This window comes from Zerene cesonia, chromosome 27 (assembly GCF_012273895.1).
Source record: "Zerene cesonia ecotype Mississippi chromosome 27, Zerene_cesonia_1.1, whole genome shotgun sequence".
In the NCBI taxonomy this organism is placed as follows: Eukaryota; Metazoa; Arthropoda; class Insecta; order Lepidoptera; family Pieridae; genus Zerene; species Zerene cesonia.
Window position 1 is genome coordinate 969,411 of NC_052128.1, and position 27,724 is coordinate 997,134.

General features: G+C 33.6%; 1 protein-coding gene across 2 annotated transcripts in view; it reads right to left on the reverse strand.

The window, feature by feature from the left end:
* LOC119837354 (brain tumor protein) overlaps positions 1-27,724 on the reverse strand; it is a 340,440-nt gene that overhangs the window by 222,819 nt on the left and 89,897 nt on the right. The window lies entirely within an intron of this gene.

Here is a 27,724-nt window from a genome sequence, read left to right on the forward strand (position 1 = left end):
AATAATACTATTTTGCTTCGTAGATAGCTGGACAACTGAAATAACACATAGACACTTTTTATACCGATATTCCTACGGTATACGGACTTACGCGGTTTCAACCGCGGGTCACAGCTAGTTTAATTAAAATCATAAGCGTTTTTTTTTGGAATTTATTTATATAAATTTATATAAATACATGTAAAATTGTAAATTAATAAATATCTTAAGCTTGAGTGTCAGTTGGAACCAAATGGAACCGCTTATCCTAATCTGATAAATGTTTCTTTCATTTTTTATTTTCTGTACTGTATTTATGTGTTGAGTAAAGAATAAAGACACATTACATTAAATACATTAAATACCTATATAAATTAACTATAATAATAAATTGTATCAAATGATATAACAGTATAATAATTTGAAACAAACAAACTTTTCACATTTAACATTTATATGAACTTTACTTATCATTCATAAGAATTATATACCGTAATTTTATAGCTAACCCTTCGCTTTCCTTTTTTATTATCCAAACATATCATCAATTCTATCTGGGGTCAAAAAACATCATGAATTAATTGTTTTAGACCCATTAACGCCTATATACGGTTGTTTACATACAGTTTAATTAATATTAAGTCCCTTTTATGCCTTTGTGATCTTAAATTTTTAAATAATGATCGATAGTAGTTGTTTAATATTATCTTATCTACTACTTTTGTACAGTTTTTAGCTTCTAAGTGTAAAAGAGGTCGTGGATTTTGTACCCAGAATAGAGAAAATAAAAAGGAAAAGATAATCTATCAATGAAATGATGTGAAACTAGCAGTTGCATGAAGCTTAGCGTGCGTAGTCAAAATAAATAGTCATGATACAAACTTTTATCCACTATTTTATACCTATCTGCATATCAAAATTCAACCTGATGGGAACAGTGGTTTGTTGGCTGTGCGTTAATAGATCAGTCAGTCACGTCAGCACTTTATATATTGCTAGCTTTTGCCCGCGTTTTCCCGCGCGTTAAATTCGGAGTAGTTTAATAGATGTTATTACACATAAAACTTTCCTCTTGAATCACTGTATCTATTAAAAAAACCCCATCAAAATGCGTAGTACACAGGGTCACAGGGACAGAGGAAGTGACTTTGCTTTATACTATGCAGTGAAGATGAGCTAGCCTCGTACCCAAAGAACAAAAAATTAATCTCGGTTCCATTCAAGCATCATCAATAAAACAACAATATTAAACTCCAAACACCAAGAAACATCCAATTTTTTGTAACCCTTCATTTAGTATTTCCGTTTCGTCACAGGATATACTCAGAGCTAAAAGCCTGCATTTATCTACATTCTCCCTAAAGCGAGGCAAGTTACGGCTCCTGTTAGCCACTTCATGGTCTGAGTAGAAATTCGTGATCGACATACTCTAGCGGCCTTATTTAATATTATTTAGGAGCGGTCTATAACCTCCCTAAATCTATGTTTATTGCCGAAAACGTTTCATAAAATGTTTCTGGTGGAAGTGTGGGACGCCTTTATTTTTCGTGAGGTTATATTATTTTGTTGCGATGAAATATTTTGTGTGTGTGTTTAATATGTAATTGTGGAACGGCTGCTAATTTGTTAATTTTAAGGTGCTACGACGGATAGATAGATTATTAATCATATCGACTGAGATAAACTCGGTTAGTAAACATTGGCAAATCCACGCATCTCTTCTATTAAAGGCTTTTGGTTCTCTTAATTCTATCAAATAAGCAAATAAAATATTTAAATATTAATATGTTATGTATTTTTTTCATTTTTTTACCTCTTAAATCATCACTTTTCTATTGAACACACATACACACCTTAACAAGGGATTCTTTTATAATAAATGCGAAATTTATTTTGGGGAACAGGCAATGAAGCGGACGCGTCACCTGGGTCACCATGTTTGTATGTAGTCAGCGCCTTTAACGCGAAGCACAAGAGTGTACCAGCGAAACATTTTTTTTTTTTATGTCATAGCGGGCAACTGGTGGTTCGCCTGATGGTAAGTGATCACCACCGCCCATGAACATTCGCAAAGGTAGATCCTCTGCGAATGCGCTGCCCGCTTTTTTGGGGTAAGGGAAAAGGAATGGATTAACGACTGGAAAGAAGGAATGGACTGGGACGGGTGAGGAAAAGGAAACGGGCCTCCGGCTCCCCCACTCACCGTACGAAACACAGTGGCATGCCACTATTTCACGCCGGTTTTCTGTGGGGGTGTGGTACTTCCTCGGTGCGAGCTGGCCCAATTCGTGCAATGTATTGTGGGAGTCGAGCACGCTTCGACTCCCACAATACATTGACACATCTTATTATGTTATCAAATATGCATGAAATTCACAGCTAACCCAATACACACTTGCCATATTACAATTCCTCTTAACGAAGCCGGAAAAGTCAAACAGAACTACGAAATGACTCCGCTGGGAGCGCTGCCCACGCAGAACTAGCGCCGTAATAATTCTTAACAAGACCAAGGATATTTTTAATAGAAAATCTTAGATTATAGCGATAGAGGTCCCCAATGTAATGTCCCTAATAAGGCCACTTTACGACTTGTCACATATTTTTACGACACTCGTAAAGGAAGACTCGTATTATCGATCTTGTATTAAAGCTGATCATTTTCCCTGTTGCCAGATGGTTAGCGGTGTTATTTTTGTGTACCGGTATTGTCTTATTATAAGTAGATAAAAATATTATTTTCTTTGGGAACAAAGAATTATACAAAACTAGCTGCGCCCCGCGGTTTGACCCGCGTAAGTCCGTATCCCGTAGGAATATCGGGATGAAAAGCTGCCTATATGTTATTCCAGTTGTCCAGATATATACGTACCAAATTTTATTGCAATCAGTTCTGTAGTTTTTGCGTGAAAGAGTTACAAACACACACACATCCTAACAAACTTTCGCATTTATAATATTAGTAGGATAGGATAGGATGATACTTAAATAGTCCCGATCAGCTTGGGCTGTAGTGGAAGAGAGCGGTTTGATCTATTTTTTTATTTACTATATAATAATTAATGATAAATTTATTTCCCGGTATATAAATTTAGATACGTACTATACATTTCATACAATTCGTTCAATTAAAAGTGCACAATTTAATTATGAGTATATTAATAATTATTTCCATAAAAATGGGTCACCGACGGCCCTGGGTGGAGGTACCACTCAATGAACTCACACAAATTCTAATATGCGACCAAATGACAACAATGTACTGTCAAACACACAAAGAATCACGTCCATCGGTTAAAAACCCACGGAGTTCACGAGTAATAAACCAACAAAAAACAGAACTTCACTTGAATTCAGGACAACCAACTGTATTCAAAACAATGCATAGCATATTTATTATAATATTTTGTCATAAACAAAAACACGTATAAACTAATAATGAAAACTTTGAACGTTACTATCGAAACTAATAATACTCGCAGGTTTTCATTCAAATTACAGTCTAGCATCCTAGCAGTTTACGTGAGTCATACTAAAACCTAGTCTGTCGCAGATCGTTAAGTTAAGACGTAATAAAATTTTCATACCACTCACAGCGTCAGAGTGACGTCTGGGGTCGTTAACGTGTCGTATAGATGCGCTGGATGTAAATGCACCCGTCGTAAATTTATAATGGACGATATTTAAACGTTTAAGTAATTTTTTTGTTGTCTTTTTATGGAGCATTAATTGTAGTTGGTCTGGGTCGTGATGGATACAAACACTTTATATTACGGAGGTGTATCATAGCTTGGTGGTATTGTTACCAACAGGATAGCAACTTGCAAAATCATTAAAGTTCTTACTAGGTTTCTTACTTTCTTACTAGGTTACTTACTAGTTCTTTAGTAAGGTTAGGTTTCTTACTAATTTATGATAAACAAACAAAATGTTTCTCTATATAAACACTCTTCCCTGGATTGCTCACTAGCATGCTAACATTCGTCCAATAAACGATTATTCTTCTACGGCTAAAATCTGATAGAACCGAGAGGTTCTGTGTTCGATTCTCGGCAGGGACAAACAAGGAATATGTCAGGCTGGAACAACTCAGAGGACTGACCAGCTACTTATCTAGTATAGAAAATTTAACGTATTTGCCCCATACCCCACAAGGGGCTACGAGTATACACTTTCATGGCAAAAAATTATAAAAATATTGAACTACATACGAATGTGACTGACAGATACATGATAGTTAGTAAAGCAATTCAGTCGATTCTTTTTATATATACAAAATATCAATAAAACGAAAACTAATTTCATCATTACAAATATAATCAATTATACATTGTATTACGAGATGTCTAAAATCTTCCCCTTGTACATCTGAAAATAATCGATATATCTACAAGAAGAAAATAAACATTAATATCTCGAAAATACACAGAAGCAACGGGCACGTAAAATAAATAATACAATGTAAGAGGAAAAAGAGGTATTAGTCATAGATATAAAGTTATACTGGATATATGTTCTTAATTTTTGTAATTCATGCGTTTAATTTAACATAATGTATTGAAATGGATTTTTCTAATATTGATGCTTAATAATTATGGTTTAACATCATTTTTTTAATATTATAATTTGAGGGTGAAATGATATGCTTATGAATCTTGTGTTTTCTACATATATGGTATATTGTATTTTTACAATAATTACCCAATATAAAAATAAAAAGATAGATTTCCTCATGAGAAGAGGAGAAGCTAGTAATTAATAAGAGGTATTCATTACTAGCTTCTCCCCGATTCGGGGAAATGAAAGGGAAACCTACATAGTTTCCGGTCCCGGGGAATTTTTTTTCTGTCCTCAAACTATCTTGGTATCAAATTTCATTCAAACCAGATTCACTGATTTAGACGCGAAGAGGAGAAACACAGAGTTCCTTTCACATTTAAAATATTTATAGGGATTTATCACATCTAGTATAAAATTTTCATACTTCTGTGTCTTGTCTGTCGTAAAATTTTGAGCTTCTTGTAAATAACCCCTCCCCTTGAGGAAACTTGAGCTGTGTGTGAGATTACGGAATGGGGATTTAATTATATTCCGAATAACATTGTTTTTACTTATTTATCCGAACGTGTGTTTAATTTAATATTTTAATTGAAATGAAGTTAATTTTTGTGAGAATTATATTTAAAGAAAGTACCTAATTGAATTTATTATTTTTGATATCATTTATTAAGTCGCTTTTAAATATTTGAAATGTATATAGCAGCCTCATTGTAAGAAACACCCTTAGTAACTGAATAGAATCTAGATTAAATAAAATAAGAAATAACAAAAAAGCTAAACACAAAACAAAAACAGTATGTGAGAGTCCAGAAATGTATAAATGCAGCTGTTTATTAGGTTAAATTGTTTAATTTTTTACAGGCATGTCATTGGTATTCAGAATGACTGAATCGTTCTGAGATTAGCCCGTTCAAACATACAAACTCATCTTATTAGTAGTGTATAAATAAAATAAACTTATATTATTTAAAATACCACAAACATGAGAAATTTTGAAAGAATAGAAAAAATTTGATCACGAGGCAGGATTCGAACCTGCTTTTCTGGTAGAAGAAATTCGATTACTGTGGCAGGATCACGGGTGGCCGAGAGGCTAGGCGTTGCTATGGTTAGGCAAGAAACGCATGTTCGAATCCTGCCTCGTGATCAAATTTTTTCTATTCTTTCAAAATTTCTCATTTATAAAGCAGTTCAATGCTATAAAACTAAAAATTAAATATACCACAAACATTATTATTTTTCTGAGTATGCTTTACGAAGGCTTTACGTAATTATTTAATAAAATTGTAATGGAAATTTATTTAAATTCATCACGAATTTCATACAGGATATGAGTGTGATGGCTCTATGATGTGATGCTTTGAGTTACTGGTGATGACTTCAGAATTCGTGATATACACTTGGTGATTATAAAGTGACGTCAGACATTGTTCCTAATGTTTTACTTATTCGAGTCCTATTAGTTCTTTATATAAAAGGGGTGATATATGTAAAGGTCTATCTATATGTTTGTTGCTCAAGAATGGATGAACTAGTTTTGGAGCGATTTCTTAAATTGAAAGTACATTTTGTATTAACACTTAAAATAAATAAATTTGAAATACATAAGTACATGCTACTTATTGAAAATGTATTGTTAAACTTAAATAAAAAAATATCACTTTCTGGATTCTGAAATGGCCTCAAAATATAACACAAATTTTTTAAATGTTATTAAAATTATTAATTACAACCTGTTCGCCCCGGCTTTGCCCGTGGTACATATATACCCTACGTCACTCATTGAAGTTGCAGCTTTCCAATGGTGAAAGAATTTTTGAAAGCGGTCCAGCAGTTTTTGCGTGAATACGGCACAAGCGTACAAAATTACTAAAGTTTCCTGAACATAATATTAGTGTAGATAAATAAATAACAAACGCCTGTTCTAGAACAAATATTTCACGTATAGGATCAAACATAAAAATTCGCACTATAAAGAAACTCCCTATTAGTGAAATATTCACGAGTCTCAATTACCAGCACATCGCGATAACGAATAGCCGAATCGAATGAAATATACAATCGAAACGAATCGAAAATATAATCGAATCAGTACTAAAAATAATCGATTATTCCACGTGCCGTTGCGTAATCGAGCCGTAATACAGAGAAAATAGACTGACATTGGCAGTGGTCAGTGAAAGTGGATACAGCTAGCGGAAATTGAACCTACTCGCTCTATAACAGAATTCATTTTCGCTAACCCGCTGGCAATAGCAATCAGGGTCATATAAAGAAATGTTTGCATAACTTAATCTAGTTTTTCGTAACATTGATGACGTCACCGTGTTTTATAACCGCCAATGGCAAAGCAAGTGTGATTAGATTAGCGCATTTCTTATTCTAGTTCAAAGAATATTACATACCTACATATATTAGTTAATGCAACATGGCAGTGTGTGTGTGTGTGTGCTTAACTCTGCAACGATGGGAAAGGGGGCAAGAAGGAAAATAGATACAAAAATAGGCAATTTTTTTATAATTTACGAAAACGCTGGTATATATATTTGTTTTATATATTAAAGACATTGAAATCGATCGAACCCATAGAAAAATGGCATAAAATTTTATATTATTTTCGTTTTGATGTATGAAATTTAATTTGTTTCAACTTTCATTATTTACACGTAGGATCGTTAACCTTTTGCTCAAAAAATTAGGTATTTCTCTTAAATTATAAAGCAAGTTTTAGTTCCAATATAACTCATTAAATAAATCCAATTATATTCAATGAATAGAAGTTTGTACAAAGGCTTAGAGACGTTTTGCCAATTTATTAGTCTTTGTTTCGCGTTGTACAAAATTTATTGTATTTGTTACAAGTTAAATACGGGATACAATCTGTGTAATAACTTCTGAGACTGATAATGAAATAACACTTAACGCCTATTTCTCAATGGTGAATTTGTTGTGTACAATAGGAAACATTTATTTATCCCTTGTATTTTTCGCTTCATTATTCGATAGGGCATTTTCTCTTTTTTGGTTATAACTTATCAATTGAAACACACACATTCGTACACTCATATTTAACTATTAATGCTAAGTCATAAAGATTTAATTAAAAAACTTCAAGTTAAGGAAGAACACCTAGTCCTGACTCGGGTTCTCTTAAACTTACTAGAAGGTCCTTACTAAGTGCTTAGTATTTTTTATTATTTATTTATTAATAATGTATTATACCTGTACAATAAAATTCTCCAAGATGTCAAAACATAAACGAACTTTTCAATTAGAACACATTTTTGAAATGATTACTCGAACGATATTCGAAGGTAAGCATTAATTGAAATTATATAGTATTCTTATCTACTAATATTTAACTGGTTTTGAAAAAAAGAAGTGAAATGATTAGCTTTATTAGTACAAACTGATTTATTTCTAAGCTTTGTATTATATTAGTTATGATTTAGAGCATTTTCAACCAACTGCAAAAAAAGAGGAGGCTATCAATTCGATTGTATCTTTTGTGTTTGTTACTTCAGAACTTTTAACTGGCTGCATCGATTTTTATGTATTTTTTTCATTACAAATTTGGTGCCTTCCATGTGGTCTCGTTTAGCTCTCTGCTAAAAATAAAATTATGTTTTTATTACCATTAGTATATACCAATTTAGTAACGCTCCATTACTGAACAAGATTTTAGTCGATTCACATTAAAACTCAAGGTACAAGAGATACGTGCTTAAATCAAATCCGCGATAATAACTAACTATGTGAAATATCAATCACGATGGTAACCAATGGGCAAACATAAGTATTTACAAGACCAAAGTCTAAAGCCCAAGACCGTCAAGGAAGCAAGTTAAGAAATCACCGAAGTTTCGCGAGCAGTTCTGTGATAAAGTTCAACCATTCTTGTCAATTTTTGGGTTAGGTGCTCCTGAAGGCGGGTCAACTCCTCTGAACTTCGCACAACTAATATAGGAGTTTTTTATTGTCTGTAACGAAAAGTTGGTCTTATATACAAGGGAACTTATGTCCGACACTTTGATAAACTTCGTATTTCGAGAATGGAGTGCTGGTGTTTGATGTTAGCTGTCCGGTGAGTATTCTCTTCTATTAGATAATTTTTAATGTGATTAGATGTGATCTACGTAGCTGTGTGTGCTGTGTTGGGGAGACAGTTTTTTATCTGATAGTGAATCTACGGAAATAAATTAAAGTGATCTAAGTAAATGAAAATGGTCTGGACTATGGTCTGGACTCTATGGATTTAGAGGGTCTGGATTGTCTATTTTCTTGTAACAATGCTACATAAGTTTTATAAGTTTTTTGACAAAAGTTTTTTGTTATACAGTCATGAACAAAACGGCTCAACCGAAACTAGACAAATTTGCTTGAATCAAGAACTAGATCGAGTAATTCCAATTCTTCTCATAATTAATATTCAACGTAAGTAAAACAAGAATTTGTCAGCAATACAATTGATAGATCACGTCTTTACATTGAAAGTACAAAAATTGCGCAATACGAAACCCATCGTTCAATTAATTCTCTTCCCCAGGGGTTATGCGACCTCCGTGTGTACTCCATTAGCAAGCTTAAAATAAATCTCACATACATGGCTAGTACATGCCGCTTTCGTATTTTATTTATTGATATTGAAGATATTGCAATACTGTCATATAAAAAAACCGTCTCCTTTACCGTACCGTAAAAATGAATGAATGTTATTGTTTTTCTTTCGGTGATTGGGGGAGAGGTAAAAAAAAAGTGAAGTCCCGTGTCCCCTAGTGGGGTATGGGGCAGATGATGTACATCCGTTTCACTGATCGATTTTCTTTAGGGACAAGTAGGTGATCAGCCTTCTGTGTCCTGCCAGACCGAGACATTTTTTTTTGTGCGTCCCCACCGGGAATTGAACCCCCGGGAATGGGACCCCTCGGTTCTACACTCACGCGTTAACCACTGTACCAAGGAGGCGGTCGATTGGGGGAGAGGAAAGCCCTTATTTCTTTTTCTTACCCTGGACCCCAGTCCTCTTTGTTTCTCTCAACAATTTTCTATTACTTTCCAATAAAGTATTTATATATAGTATAGCCTTTTGCGTGTTCATGGGCGGTGGTGGTCGCTTACCATCAGGCGGCCTATAAGCCTCTTTGCTAATTATAACATGAAAAAGTAAAATAAAGCAACACAGAGTCGATTTTTGTCATTTCTTGGCCATCATTTAAATTTAAACACATGATCTTTCAACTAAGCGTATCTAATGCGTATTTCACATACCTAATGTTGTAACACTTGACACTTCGTTTGTACTTTTATCATTAAGTGGCTCACATACAATTTGTAAGATTGGCAAAAAAGATTTCTTAACTCGCGCTTTCCTATAGCATGTTTGTAAACTTCTTCAATTAAAAACTGCGGTGAACAATTAGTTACTTAATTTGACATCAATATCTTATCTGACATTGATTCTTGCAACGGATTATTAAAACCCAAACCCAATCAATATTATATTATAGTAGCTGCGCCCCGCGGTTTCACCCGCGTAAGTCCGTATTCCGTAGTAATATCAGGATAAAAAGATGCCTATATGTTATTCCAGTTGTCCAGCTGTCTACGTATCAAATTCAGTAGTTTTTGCGTGAAAGAGCAACAATCCTTACAAACTTTCGTATTTATAATATTAGTAGGATAGGATTACGAGGGATTTGTTCCAACATCGTATATCTAGTGTTATATTAACTAAGAATTTAACTAGATCCAAATTACATTATTCAGTACGTACGTATTCCCAACTCATAAGTTTCTACGAGAAATTTCTAAAAGCAACTTTTCAATACACTCACATTATCAGTAAATACATTGCCATATTTAATAATCTGCTTTCGGCTGTCAATTACTCACAATAAATTAGATTTTTGCTCAGTCGAAGAACTGGCAACACAGAATGTTCACGCGTGACAAAATATGAGAGGAATTTTCTTATCCATTAATGTGGAGGGAAAATTAAATATCGGACCTCGCGTATTCCATTATTAACTTCGGCTTTTTGCTTTGGGATTATTGGAATATATTTATCACGACATTGTGAAGGTAAATGGTTATGTAAGACTTGTCAGCTGACTTCAAAGTTATTGCTAGCTCGCCCTGGCTTCGCTCGTGGTGCATACATAGCGTAGCTAAATTGCAGCTTTTCAATGATGCTTACAAGATGAATCAACAGATTTTTTTGTGCAGCCTGGTCTATCACTGAAATTAATTTGATTAAGGGGGATATTACACTATCATTTACCTTGGATCATGTAAGTCTTATTCTCTCTATATAACATTATCCAATAAAATTTACTCATGTAGCTGTGATCCAATATAAATTATAGTATAACCAGCTGCACCCGGCAAACGCTGTTCTGCCTTACTCTTATCATTTAGGGGTATAAAAAGAATAAAGAAAAGATGTTGGCTGATTCTCATAGATACCGGATAAATACAAAAAACTTCATCAAAATCGGTCAAGCCGTTTCGGAGGAGTATGGCAACGAAAACTGTGACACGAGAATTTTATATATTAGATATTACCCCCTTAAGCCCATCTACTCCCATATTTATGGAATACTAGCGGTCCGCCCCAGTTTCGCCTGTAGTGTATATATTAGTGATGCCACGAATTAGCCGAATACCGAATACCGAATATTCGGCAACGCTGTCGGCCGAAGCGCCGAATATTCGGCCACCGAATATTCGGCGCGAAATACATGCTAAAATCAATACACGGGGCACGTTCGCTGGAATAAGACAAGTAAGAACCTGTTTTCCTCGTTGCATTGGCGCGGCAGGAGATCGATGGCTATTTGTTTCAATTCAATTGCGAGTAAATCACGTCAAGGATAGTCGCCTAGATAGGAAGGCCGGTCCTTACAAGTGGTGGTTAGCAAACGAAAAACAATACCCAAAAATTTCGAAATTTGCTAAAATGTATCTTTCTTCTCCTGGAAGTAGCGTGTATAGAGAGAGGTTATTTTCTGAGGCTGGTATCATTTACGATGAAAAGCGTAGTCGTTTGCTACCAATAAATGCTGAAAAGCTTGTTTTTATCCATCACAACTTACCACTGATCAATTTTAATTACTAAAGAGTTGTAATTTGGAAATAAATAGATAATTTTGAGTAATATGATGTGTCTTTTTTTCATTGATTTGCTATTCGGTATTCGGCCGAATAGTACGTATTATTCGGCCGAATACCGAATAGCTTAAAAGTGGCCGAATAGGCCGAATACCGAATAGCTGCCGAATATTCGTGGCATCTCTAGTATATATAGCCTAAAGCCTTCCACAATAAAAGGCTATCTAAAATTGGAAGAATTTTTCAAAACGGACCAGTAGTTCCTCAGATTAGCGCATTCAAACAAACAAACACTTCAGCTTTATAATATTAGAATAGATATGTCATAATTCTGACATTCTATATTCAAACACATATTTGTAGACAAATAACAAAGACGAAGCTCTAATTTTAATTTCTAATAGCCAAGTTTAGATCAAAGTTAATAATAAATGAGCGAAATAGCATATTATATTATACTCAACTCGTTAAAGGCATCTGTAGGAAAGGAAACAAGATGGATGACTTTTGTTTTTCAGTTTTACTCGCATGCTTTCAACATGAGTTTAAAAGTTATTGTTTATTCCTTTATGTTATGCTAGTTGTCCAGCAGTTATACCCGTGGTTTCGTCCGCGAGCAAAAAAGACGAATATTTCTATAGCTCATGTGTTATTCTGGTAGATAAGCTACATCATGGACGAGTATCATAAAAATCCGTTCAGGGATTTTTGCGTGAAAGAGTTACAAATTTAGTACATACATCTTTACAAACTTTCGCATTTATATAAGTTAAACTAGACAATACACCAATTGGAATAAACTGTATGTGATGCCTATGAATTAAGAAATAGAATGCTTTAAATAAATTTATATTTAAAATTAAAAGGATTAATCTATAAAATTATTAGGTGGGGTATTTCTTAGGCCTTAGGCACATGAAACCAAAAGTGTAGAAGAAATTCGTTTGCTGATGCGAGTGTCGGAGACTTTAGGCGTTACCAAGGTTAATCCTAACTCATAATTTTCTTTTAAATAGTTATCGCTATTCTAATAAGTAATAAAATTGAACGAAATTCCATAAATTTCTAAACTGCAAAGTTAAAATCCAACAAAAATAACACAATCTTATGTATTTTTAGCTATATCCCATTAACGATTGAAGTTATTTCATTTTCACATAACAATATAGAAACAAGTAAATCGCAAATGTATTCTCAGGAATCGCCCAATTCCCCAAACAACGCCTCCAACCAATTTCTCGCCTCGGAAAAACTTACACGCGTCTATTTTTCGTATTTGTCAAATACAAAGGCTTCAGGCTTTATCCTTTGACTTCGCGATTGGAGATTTACCCGCCAATTTTGTAGAAATTGCAAATTTATGGATATTATTTTCACTTTCAGGAACACTTACACGTTATTCCTAACTAATATTATACGTGCGTAAGTGTTTGTTTATCTTTCTTACACTACGAAGCGATAGTATGATACGATTTTTGTGTGGAGATAGTTGGGATGATGAGGGCACTCTATATATGAAAATATATCACAATATAGACAACTTTTTACCTCGGTGATACGTCTCATTCTAATTTAGACAACTTTTTTTTCTTTGACAACGCGGACGAAACTGCGGGCGGAAAGTTGTGATAAATATGGACCTTACATTATAAATATGGGCATACATATGCAACTGTTAGGAAAAGTACTGATCTCGTATATAATAACTAGCTGCGGCCCGCAGTTTCACCCGCGTAAGTCCGTATCCCGTAGGAATATCGGGATAAAAAGTTGCCTCTATGTTATTCCAGTTGTCCAGCTATATACCTACCAAATAGCATTGCAATCGGTTCAGTAGTTTTTGCGTGAAAGAGCAACAAACACACACACATCCTTACAAACTTTCGCATTTATAATATTAGTAGGATGATATAATTTAAGAAGCAAAAAAAAGAAAGCAGTGGTGGCTCAGTGGTAAGGACCTCGGACTTCAAAATCGATAAGTCGGGGTTCGAGACCGGGCGAGCGCGCAGGAAATAAATTGATTTTTCAATTTATCTGCGCATGTAGATAACATCACCACTGCTTCAACGGTGAAGGAAAACATCGTGAGGAAACCGGCATGTCCAAGAAATAAAGTTCGACGGCATGTGACATCTGCCAACCCGCACTTGGCCAGCGTGGTGGATTATGGCCTGAACCCTCATAGGAGGCCTGAGTCCCAGCAGTGGGAACATATATGGGCTGATGATGATAATTTAAGAAGACAACAGAATAAAAAGCAACAATTAATTTTGCTTGTCATAGAGGCCAAGGCCGCCAAGGTTGACGCGGGGAAAGGACAAAAAATATCCTATATCACTAAAGGATAATATAGATAACTACTACTCAAAGAAACTTCTAAATAGGATAAATGGTTCCTTTTAAATTATACAACCATATTATTATAAACAAACTAAAAACTATAAGTTATAATCGTATTAGATGCAACACATAGAAAATGTGACTTTCTATTGATAAAATAATTTTTTAAAATCGGTTCAGTTGATCCAGAGATTACAAGAGAGAGAGAAATATAAAAGGAAATCCTCATACAATTATATATAATGCCATCTCTTATAAAGTAGTCGTAATATTAATGGAGAAAATAATATATTTGATGTCCCTAAATAAAACTTTATTGAATCTTTTTAACTCCGGTTTTATTAGCTGAAAAATCTTGTTTATTGCGTCGCGATTTCATTTTATTAAAAAGATAGCTGCGAGCCGCGGTGTTGCGTTTGAAGAATATTCTAGATAAATCGTAAGATCGCTAGCCATTTTAAAATTTTTCCGTGTATATCGTTCTACTACGTCATTCTGTTACGTAAAATTCTGAATTTTTTAATGCGTTTCTATGTATTTGTGTATGTAGGTAGTAGTTGAGTAAGATATAAGCAACTTTTAAATCATAAAGTCAATATGATAATCGACATTTGTATGGATAGCTACTCGGTAGACGCGAGCGCAGCCGCGTGGCATAACCTAGTATATTACATGTACCTATTATGTGCGTAACTTTACAATTTGTAAATATTCTGACAAGAAGTTCTGTTAAGAAATGACACCTAATACAGAAATTAAAGTTGATTTAACGGTTTTTTAAGAGAATAATATCTCATTAATAACACTAACAAATGCAAATAAATAACCAGATTTCAAGGTCACGGAGTCTTGTCCAATGGGTCTTGTATAAGAGAACTTGAATGTATTGAATTTTCTAGTGTTTTAGAGTCAATGAACGAACGCCTTTGCGTCTTTGGTCTACATATATTAATGCGTAATTGCAAGGTCATAGGTTCAATCTCGGATAAAGCTTGTTCTTTATGTTTGTGTGAATTGGTAGTATTTGAGCATGAAATATTTTTTTTACAAGCTGTTTAAATTCGAATTTGAATGATAGCTTAATTATATAAGTATAACGATACTTTAGGATATTACAAGGTAGCATTACGAGGTAGCTATTACCCAAGCTAGCATCCAGCTCAAACCCTGTCTATATACCAAATTTCATCAAAATCTGTTCAGTAGTTTCAGCGTGATTGATGAACAAACATCCAAACAATTCGTATTTATAATATTAATGTGATATACTGTTTTTCGCTTGTATATTAACTACAAAATGAAGACTTAACGTTACATCAAAACCTAGGTATTGCAAAAGTGACATAAAATGGAAAGTTACACGCATGCAAAACTCCAAACTGTTTACACGATAAAATTCCATTACACTTATTATGCATACAATCACCAAGGTTACCATAAATATTGTCTGAGGTCGACCTCGTATAATTTCTAATAAGAGCATTGACCGTCCCCTGCTGTCCTAAATTTATACTAGTCAATGACAACGACCGGCTGGTGTGGTAAGCTTTAAGGTCTGGAGGTATCCTGGGTATAATTATGAATGATTTCTGACATATTTTTTACAAGCGGTCCGCCCCGGCTTCGCCTCTTGTACACATATAGCCTATAGTCTTCCTCAATAAATGGGCTATCTAACACTGAAATAATTTTTCAAATCGAACCAATCGTTCCTGAGATTAGTGCGTTCAAACAAACAAACTCTTCAGCTTTATAACATTAGTATTGATAGTAGACCACAGCCAACCTGATCTGCTGCCAATTGAACAGTACAGATGAGCATTTCATTGCTTAGAAAAAGATATAAAAAAATTATATACACTTTGGTTAACGGGTTGAATAAGACATGTATATAATGGTTGCGTTATACATATATAGATACTAGATTTTGCCTCCGGCTTCGCACGCGTTAATTTGGAGTAGTTTAATAGATGTTTTACACATAAACATTCGTCTTGAATCACTCTATCTATTAAAAAAACCCATCAAAATCCTTTGCGTTTTGAAGATTAAAGCATACATAGGGACTTAGGGACAGAGAAAACAACTTTGTTTTATACTATGTAGGGATATATAGTGGGATAGTATTATAGGGTACCATAGCAAAATATATAGTATAAATATATAGATATACCTTGATTCTACCGCTGGTACATATATTAGGCTTAAAGCAATGCCCCGCCACAAAGGTTAAGTCTCTTTGTTACTTCACTCGTGTTTATAAACAAATGTCTCAAAAATCATTAACAGAATCGTGTTTTTATTACAGTCTATTATAAAACTCGTGTTATAAAATCAACACCTATCATAATGGTATTATGTCAACGACTGTACACCGTTGACACTTAAGACAATGGCCAATAACAAATTAAGGCAGCCATAATTATAAACAGCGACCTTATTATTAGAGTTTCAAAAAGTACAATCGATAAAAAAAGTGGAGTAATTCTTTTGTTTTTTAAATCGATGGGGTCGATGCAAATCGTGACTTTATATGTGTTAATATATAAAGTATTTTTATAATGGTGTAAATAAAATTGTGTAAGTAAATTTATAGATAAACTGCAATAAATCTAGATGATTTAGAAATAGAATTAATTTATTGTACTAAGAAATGATTTTGTAGCGATAAGAGTAGCTGCAATGTTAATGTATAACTAGATTAAATTCAAATTTTTGCAATAATCTCTATTACAAATAAAATAATCAAATATTGGACAATAACAATAGATAAAGAAAATGAAAATTTAAATCCTATTTAAAGAAGAAATAACATGTTTAAATACTATTTAGCACAAAAGAACAATCCTGAACTCATTTAATTTTTTCGTTTATAGCATTGAAATGCTTTATAAATAAGAAATTTTGAAAGAATAGAAAAAATATGATCACGAGGCGGGATTCGAACCTGAACCGAAAGAGTAGAAGAAATTCCATTACTGTGGACCACGGGTGGCTGAGGCTAGTCGTTGCTACGGTTTGGCAAAAAACGCGGGAACTCGCGCGCTGAATTCTTTAAAAAAATATCCCCACATTCGAAAATGAATAAAAAACAACTGTTATGTCAGTTTTCCCGCCAATAAAATCTTAATATAGTTTTATAGTGATGTGATCGATATCGGTATTCAATAACGTTCTAGAATACCGGTCTCGAGTGTACCGGCGGTGCTGTAACAGCCTCGCAGCTGCATTTGAGTCATACGTTGACCCAAATGTTTATACATCTTCATGTTTCGATTGCGTGTTAACACGATTACTAATGTGTAAACACATTATTAATGCCTATTTTTTAGTGCATTAGTACTGAGTGGTTATGTTTATTTGCATATTGACTACGTGTGTTCAGAAATTAGTGTTTATATTTATATAAACAAAATTATTTTTAATGAAAAACTAAAGCGAATTCAAAGTTGTTGTAAAAAACTGTTATTATATCTTATTACACATCGTTACTTTATGCATGTCTAGATTTCTGCAAATTATATATAAGTAACATAGATACTTTTTGTTCTATTGTTAATTGTAATTGCTTAATAAAAATGAAATTAAACTATTAACTTAATTTTAAAGTTCTCATGTTGTACGAAATGATCGTATAATCCAATGAGTTTTTATAATTAGTTAATTGAAATAAACGAACTTCTAAGAAATAACTGAAGTAACTGAACTTAGACAAAGGGTTGATAAAAATGATCGATTTAAATTACATACAGAAAGACAGCTTCTTAAGAGGAAAGCCTATGATTATTTTCTACATACCAACGCTGTGGACTTATTCCTTCCTGGATGTTTATCGTAAAGCTATAATTTTTTACATAGTAATTAATATCAACATATTCTATGCCTCTATGTTCTCCTTATTTACGATATTTTTGAGAACTAGAACCCCCTCATAAAACTCAAAATGGAATATAATTTACGCGATAAAATATATAGCATATTACACTCCACGAAGGTGTGTTCCTTGAAACATCAAATACAATAGGAAAAATACTAGGAAAAAGTTTTTACCCGAAACAAAAAGAAAAGAGAATATTTTTATCAACGTGATCTAGTTAGGCTGTATACGATGGAAACAATTTAGTGGGTTAGAGAAATAGACGAAATATCCACAATTTCTCCTACTAATGACTGCGTTGTGGGTGTGTGTGACAGCGATTTTTGGGTTTCGTGATTAGCAGTTACTTGTGAAGTTATGAAATGTAGATAGTGTTATAACATAGGCATGGGAAGAAAAATATGAAAGAATTCCCTTTCTAAACTTCCTAATTCTAATTTTCAATAAGGAGGAAGGATGTATTAAATTCATGCATCGATGCGTTAAAATCACAAACAACAAACATTTCTAGCTACGCTATTGCGAGTAAGTATAATTTCTGAAAGTCATATAAAGCTAATCTTTCTATTCTTCACAATTACAACAGTTGTCTGGAAGAAATGGCTTATAGCCATAAGGCCGCCAATTGTATACCTCCTTTATCACAATTATTATGTTATATTTTGTATTTTTTGTGTATACAATGAAGAATAAATAAATAAATAACAATCACATAAGATCCAATCCTCATTCAGTTGGACCACATCCCGCCCCCTGCGAGGGTGGTAGAAAGTCGACAGTCATGCTACTCGATCACATCTCACCTAACGGCCTGTCGACGCTAACACCATCATTTTTTCTTGGGGCTTCTCTTTGGAGTGGTCCAAGTAAAAATAAATATCTAATTAATAAACGATGTCCAATTTTTTTATCCCATGTTTTATTAATGATATAGTATCTAATCTTTGGTCATTACGAACGGAAGTTCAATGAAATTTTGGTTGGATTTACAATATTTTAAACTATAACATAATTTGGATATATGTAGATATATAAGCAAAATCCAAATATACTTTTACAACGGATAGGCTTTAGATTTAACGCTAAATTGACAATTGATATTATAATTAAATAACTTATTAAATTTTAGTTCAATCATATTTTTCTGACGTCGTTTTCCATGTTTTTATTCTCTAATTCTTTAATTCCATAAGTATATTCATATTCAACTGGGAAAGTTTTGAATAAAATAAAAAAATTAATATTCAAAATTAGAGAATCGCTAGGAAATCTCCTGCAATATCTTAATAAGTCTAGAATATACATTACCAATACCATTTTCCCACCCGTCGCCGCCTACCCTTCGGCCCATACAAACAAGCTTTGCCGCGTAAATTATTTCTTTATACGGCGAACGTAAATATCTGTTGTAATTTTGCGATAAGCAGGCGTGTTACTGCGAGATACGTTACAAGGACCATCACAGGAACTCGTTATATATAACGTTATTCATTATGTCATATCGTTATGTAACGTTATTCATAACCGTTATGTGATATAGTTATCTGTGTACGTCGCTATTATTTTATGATTTTGATTAATAACAAAGATATGAGTGAAATTCAATTTATATGTGTCTGACTGTTATTTTGTAAATTTAAACATTAAATTCCTTAGGAGTATTATAAAACATGCTCTTAGATCCTGTCCCCTAAATGTATTTTCACAGCTACCCTTAGAAATTTTACCCAATCGTCTGCAGACAAAACGCAATCAAGATCTATCAAACACATTAACAACTGGAATTGCATTATCTACGATAGAACTTTCCAGACCCGACATCCATTATTAAGTTTCTTCACCCGGTCTCGCTCGCGAACTTAATATTGTATTCTTTCGATTTCCACCGACTTTGATTGATAGAGCGCTTTGTCTTATAGTTTTTGCGAATGTAATAGTGTTTTAAAACCGTTTTATAAATGTATCTTTGTAAGAATTGTCGAGTGCTTCAGTTCTGTCTATTTATTCAGAGATGTGTAATTTTTAAATTGATGTTTCGAAATATTAATGGGGTTCTCTCTTCGGCTGTATTTTTATTCGATTTTTGTATCGATAGCTCCGTGGGTTTTCAACCGATTGGCGTGTTTTGTGTGTGTGTGTGTGTGTGTGTGTGTGTGTGTGTGTGTGTGTGTGTGTGTGTGTGTGTGTATGTGTGTGTGGTAGGAAAGGGTTGTTATTTGGTGCCATTTTAGAGGCATCAGAGGTACCCAGGTACCCAGGGACGTTGGTGAGCTTGTTTGTAGAACGAATTGATTATACAAGAAACGTGAATTGCAAGTAGTTGAATAATTTAATATGATGAGAAATTCTTATATTGACACTATAAAAAAATGTATATAGATATTTAAAACAATTTTTGTTTTATAAATCCCCCAGGCATATTTTAAGGTATTTTTTTTGGACAGTTGGAGAAATATGATTGAAATCTACACTAATATTATAAAGAGGAAATTTTTGTTTGTTTGTTTGTTTGGTTACAATGAATAGGCTCAAAAACTACTGGACCGATTTTAAAAATTCTTTCACCATTCGAAAGCTACATTATCCACGAGTAACATGGACTATATTTTATTTTGGAAAAAAAATAGGGTTCCGTAACATATCTTTATTGAAACATCCAAACCAGTATACCTATAAAACTGAAGGGTTAATTAGTTCGTTTGATATTATTTAAACTAAATATATAACTCTAATCGCAATAATTCAGATATTCAACTGGATAGCTATATATTATAAAGCTGGAGAGTTTGTTCGTTTGTTTGTTTGAACGTGCTAATCTCAGGAACTACTGGTCCGTTTTGAATTCTTTCAGTTTTAGATGCCCTACAATAAAAGTATTGAGGGAGAATTTAGGCTTTATATGTACCACGGGCGAAGGCGGGGCGGACAGCTAGTATTGATATAAAAGAGTATCCGTTACTCTAAATTGAATTTATCTATGACAAATTAAGAAAACATGTCTACGCCATACGTACCTTTAATTTTTATTTAAGTATGTAATATTACCTGAAACAGATAAAACATAATTTAATTAAAAAATACATCTAAAAGGTTATATGTACAATCCGAAATAAATATACGTCTTTTAACAAACAATTTTATGAGAACGTCTTAATTATCAATTAGATGAAAGAAAACATAAGACAAGAAAACATTTTCCTATTCATTATAATATTTTCCAAACAAATTACAATAAAAATCCAAGGCAATATCAGCAATCGGATATCTGAATATATGAAAACAGTTAAGCGCCTACAATTATATTATATTAATACTAGACTGTATGTTTTATTGGAAAATCTGGGCTACAATCTCTCAAGGTATGTACCACCGTATATGTCATTAACTATCATACATTCATACTGTTTAAAGTACATTGATCCATGGATTAAATACCTGCCTAATTAATTAGAATACATGGCCTCTAGAAGCCATTATCACGCAGTATTTTCGTAGAAATTAGTGTTATATTAAATGTTAGGAACATTATGAATTCAGTTGAATGATTCTTATCACTTTTGATACGGGTATGTCATTGTTACAGACAGAAGGTTATATGCCTAGTAAACTTCACCCCGGCGTTGAATTAAGCATTTCGACGAATGTCGCTTTAGATTTTCGCAAATGTTATGGCATCCTATTAAATAAGGCTAAGCTGAATGTCTTTTTAAGAAGAGAACGCATTTGCGCATACCCAAGTCTCTTGGAGAAAGAGCTAATGGGCACTGGGTTATATCGGACTCCCCTACACCAAATGGTGGACTATCTATAAGACTATAATGGTCGAATTTCAGAGTCCACTTTTAAAGACATGATCGCGGGTACTTCACGTGAATATGACTAAATTTATGTTATTTTTGTGTTTTATAGCTTATTATTTAAAAGTTAAAATAACTAATGGTAAGAAACTAGCCGAGACCACGCGGCTTCACTCGCGTGGTTCTCGGATGGCCTATGTGTACTGTTATCGAAATCTGTACCAAAAGATCACATCAGTTACGAGTTAGAGTATCTAACTAACATTGATCCGACCCCGGCTTGGTCAGGGATAAAATTCTAGAAGCTTCTTTACAAAACAAACTGACAAACCACCTGACACCTGTATTTGTCAAACCGTATCTAAGTACCCACATAAGATACCAAACATCACAAATATGGGATGATCATCACTTTTTTTTCAAGCAGACAGTATTCAATGGAAAGCTACTTTAATATAAAGTGTTCTTAATTTTATGTGTGTTGTTTGTTTTTAGAGTGTCAGTTCATCATTCTATTTTCAATATAATGTGCATAAAATAAAATAAAAAGCAATAGAAATTATGACAACATTGCGTAATAATGGGACACGATAACATAACACTTTATATGCTTTTATAAATCTCATAAACTAATCTAGAATTTGTTCCCAAATAAAATATATCCAAATCAAACATCCAATATGAAATTATTTACGTTCCAGCATAAATGTGAGTTATGTATATATTCATTCTCAGAAAATTCGTCCCACGGTCACAGGTTCATTCATCCTCGTTGCTCTCATTTAGTTTATTATTTCTTTCATTAGATGTATTCAATATTAAAATATGTACTCCTAAGTCTTTCTAAAACTTTAGTTATTTTACTCGTGAAGCCGTTACAAGGTTGTTTATCTGTATTAAAATATCACCTATTATGTTCAAGAGACCGCCTCCTTGGTACAGTGGTTAACGCGTGAGCGTAGAACCGAGTTCTGGGTTCAATTCCCGGTGGGGACGCACAAAAAAATGTCTCAGTCTGGCAGGACACAGAAGGCTGATCACCTACTTGTCCGTAAAGATAATCAGTGATTCAGATATACATCATTTGCCCCATACCCCAGTAGGTGACACGGTACTTCACTTTTTATGTTCAAGAGAGAACAAACAGCTAATCATTACTTAGTTATATCTTATTTATTAGGTACTAAATATCTATAATTATATGGTTTAAATAATAAGAAATTACTTCAAATATAATATTGTTTGTTCTGATATCACTAGCATTCTGGAATCACTTTGTCTAATAGAGGCCAATAGATAGGTCTTGGAAGAATCTTTATTAAATATAATATATTAATATAATATATGTTATATTATACATAGGGATATCAAATAAATATTGGCTGTCTTGTGATATTCGATAATATCACATCTAAATCTAAACCTATGTTAAAAGTATTCCCAAAAATTGGTGAACCGATGTGAAAAATTATTTCCCCATTTTCTCAACTGCATTTTAACTGTGTGACAGACCAATATTTGTATGTACCACGGGCAAAGCTGGGGCGAACAGTCATTTTTTTGTAAAAGATAGTCTTTAAAATGTATCTGCAATCTAAATAACCAGTTACATTTCCGAAGTTTTTAAACAAAACATCATAGATATATTATTAAAATCGTAGGTGTAATACATGAACTATTCAAAGGTATAAAAAATGCAAAGAAAATCGCAAGTTTCTACGCGTAGGCGACGTCCGTGGCATGCGACTGCCCTTGTCTGGCCGTTGTCATACAAGAGTCATTCGCATCGCATGGAATGCAATGTCATGACATTTTACAACCACTGCCATTGAATATCAACCCTAACCCACATGTTAACGGTTGATTTTGCAATGACACTATAAAACGATTTTACGCTCTTCTTTCGTGTGCGTAGTGCGAGATGTAGTCGAATGTGAGGCATATTGAAAGCGTTCTTACGTTCCAAATTTGAAAAAAATTACAGAATCAACAAAGGGCACTATCCGGACTCGGTTGAATCTTGCTTACACTCTATTTTTGATTTACAAATATCGTTTAAATCGCTTTACAATACAGTTCAGAATTGTTTGTGTTTATTGGGTATTTACGCCTTATAGCATTTTCAGATCTTCTCAATGGCGATGATCATTAATTTCAATAGTGCATTACGGTTCAGATTGGTTATTGGAATATGTGTATTATGTTGTGGCTTTTCGGTTTATTTTTGGTTGGATAATAATAGGGTTGAGTTCGTTCACGAGTGCGTCGACATTACAATTTTAGCCCGGTTTCGTACGGTTTTTATTGTGGTAGGGTCATGTTTTATTTTTGCATTGACGATTTCTGCGTAGTTGTCAGCTCTCAATTAGATTGTTTTTAACGTGTGATTAATGGTTATTTTCGTATTAGATCGTGTGTATGTGTATAATAGTTGAAGTACTTGTGACTTTAAGGAAGAGTTTAATTAGCCGAAGCGTATTTGAGTATTCCTGGGAAACACATCCTTCCGGATATAAAATATTCTTAGAATTGTTTGTTCTTTATAAAATAATCACAATTTAAAAGTTCAATTTTGTCAGTAGACATAAAATAATTATTAAAATTAGTTATTATACATTTTTGTAAACAATTGTCATTTTACTTAAGGTTTCCTTTTTCGTCCTTGTTTTATACATATGTATTAGTTCAAAGCTTTTGAAATTTCACTACATATTGACTGTTTCACAATTGAACTGCATATTATATAAACAAATAAATAAGATAAAAGTATATATCTTAATATATATTTATCTCATCATAAATTTGATCATTACCATATACTTTACTTAATATTATTTTGACAACCCTAATATAATGCAAGACGGGTTACAGATCAAAGACACAGAATAGTAAAGTGCAGAAACCCCAAACATTCTTCAATGCATGTAATCACTGAAGTTCCACCGGTATCGCTAGGGCTTTCACATATACATACTTATATAAACATATTGTTATTTATTTATTAAATAAAATTAATATCTCAAATTCTGTTTTGTTAAATTAAAAAGTGATCTTTTTAAATCTGGTCTATATTGACAGAAATATTTTATTTTGTCAATAAAATTAAAAGCATTTAACTATAAAACCGAAGTACAACTAAAACCATTTTCAAGTCTATTCATTACATTCTATTATTTAAGATTCTGTGTCATACACACACATTAATATGCAATCGGCAGTGTGCACGTAGCCCCTTGGTATACATCGTTGTTATGTAACGTGTCTGTGATACGGTGAATTGCAAATGTATGCGTAGATCGTGACATAGGGCTGCCACAGTTCCAAAATAATTTCAATTTGTTACGAAGGATATATGATGACTATTAGAAAATTAGAGCCAGAGAGTATTTTCAGACAAGATTGAGACTAAATTCGAATCATTTCCAATATGTACACGTACGTACTGCATTAATCTACTTATATCACTATTTTTTATCTGTACTATCTCAAAACTATTATTTCTGTCTCTTCTTCACCAATCTCTCAACCGATTTAAATGAAATTTCTTATATAGATAGATTGAGGATCGAGAAAGGACGCATGATAGATAAATCCCGAAAATCTTTGCCTTTACTACGCGAGTTTAGCTGTGGGCGGATGCCTAGACTTTATCATTTAACAGTATTTATATTTGTACATACATTTGTATATACATACAAAAGCATTCATCGCTAGAATAACAGTCAGTTAATGTGGGAGTTATACATAGAGCCAACATATCACGGTAGCCAGTGCTAACTATCCGAGTTCATTCACTCCATCTACAAACTGTACCGAATGATTCGTCATGGGGGTTCCATTTCACTTGAAATGACTTAAAAAATCCTCTTCTATTAAGAAGGATGTATATTATGGTTATACAATAACATTTCGGTTTAATCTAAGCTAGTATTATACAAAGTAATGTCTTTTTGTTTGTAATGTTTTCACATAAAAATTACATAGCAATTTCAAAACAATTTTTCGATACTAGAAAGCTGCATCTTCAGTTCACGCGGGCGAAGCCGCCACTAACTTTTAGTATAAAACAATAATTATGTCAATTGTGTGACTTTTTTATGAGTATATACAGTTGCCTAAATCGAGCTAAATACATCCCAAGGAAAAAAAGGAAGCCCTTCATCCTTTTCCTCAATCTTCCACGTCCATTCCTCTTATTCCCCTAAACTATTCCCTATCCTTAACATTTACCCCTTAAAAAGGGTCACGCATTTGCAGCGGCCCTATTTATTTATTTATATTTTATTGTACAATTAGTCATAAAAAATGAAGGAAGCAAAATCTCTTTGCACATAATAATTATAAAAACCTTATGGTTCAAAGCCATGTCTGCCAGACATCACACATCTGCAAATGTTCATGTTCATTCATTATTCTATAAAATAAAAACATCAGAATTTGTTAAAATTTTGCGAATAAATCGAGCGAATGCCGAATGCTGGGGCGTGTTAGTCACGAATAAATAGTTGGAAACAATTCACCAACTAACCAATAAAAGTAAACATTAAAAAGGCGTACGATTTAGTGAACGCGATAACGTATGACATCCGCACTTTGGTAAAAGCGATTTCAATGAGCACCAGTGTCTTGTTTTTGACAAGCGACGAGCGGAAATTGTATTATTTATCTGCCATTTTTCTAATAAAAAAACTATGCTAGTTAAAAGGAGCTTTCATAATCACAATTTTATAGAAGTTTCACAAAATCCTACTAATATTATAAATGCGAAAGTTTGTAAGGATGTGTGTGTGTTTGTTACTCTTACACGCAAAAACTGCTGAACCGATTGCAATGAAATTTGATACGTAGACAGCTGGATAACTGGAATAACACATAGGCATCTTTCTATCCCGATATTCCTACGGGATACGGATTTACGCGGGTGAAACCGCGGGACGCAGCTAGTGTTACGTTTGTTTCAAAAAAGGTTTCCCAAAATTATCTTTTTCTACAAAACAGTCACCCCTGATCAGGAGGTAAACCAAATTATAAAATCGGACCAAATGGTAACAATTCCTATCAAACAAGTATTAATCAGGTTAAAATATAAATAAATAATCAGGTTAATCGGTTGAAAACCTAAGGTGTCGAGTATCAAAGCCAAAAACAAACAGTCTAGCTAACTAAAGTCATAGCCTATATACTAATCCAGACTATAATCTATCTCTGTACCAAATTTCATACAGATTCGTTACGCTGTTTTCGCGTGAAAGAGTAACAAACATCACATTTATACGGTTAAATACATTTATTTCTCTAAAGATTTTTTTTTTCTTAAAGATTTTTTTTTTTTTTGTGGGAGTCGAGCACGCTTCGGCACGAATTGGGCCAGCTCGCACCGGGGAAGTACCACACCCCCACAGAAAACCGGCGTGAAATAGTGGCATGCCACTGTGTTTCGTGCAGTGAGTGGGGGAGCCGGAGGCCCGTTTCCTTTTCCTCACCCGTCCCACTCCATTCCTTCTTTCCAGTCGTTAATCCATTCCTTTTCCCTTATCCCAAAAAAGCGGGCAGCGCATTCGCAGAGGCCCAACCTTTGCGAATGTTCATGGGCGGTGGTGATCGCTTACCATCAGGCGAACCACCAGCTCAGTTGCCCGCTATGATAAAAAAAAAAAAAAAAAAATTACATTTAAATCATTTATAATATTTATATTAGTAGCTTTAAGCATATAAAAGCGCTTTTGCCAGCGGCTTCGCACGCGTAGTAAATATAAACCTTCCTCTTGAATTAGTCTACCTTAAAAAAAAACCCGTTAAAATCCATTGCGTATTTTTAAAGATTTAAGCATACATAGGGACAGGGACAGAGATAGCGACTAGGATTGATTAGACGAAGATTCATTTCTCTTCTCGCCTCAGCTTGTAAATCGAGGCAGGGCTTCGCAAAAGTGGAACTCTCAGACCTACAAGATTGCTCCTGAAGTGCCATTAACCCCTGTTCACGAAAATGTGGGGCTTTTATTAACCCACCATTTTATTTCTACCTCCAACACGTATTTGCGGAACTGATTTCTGG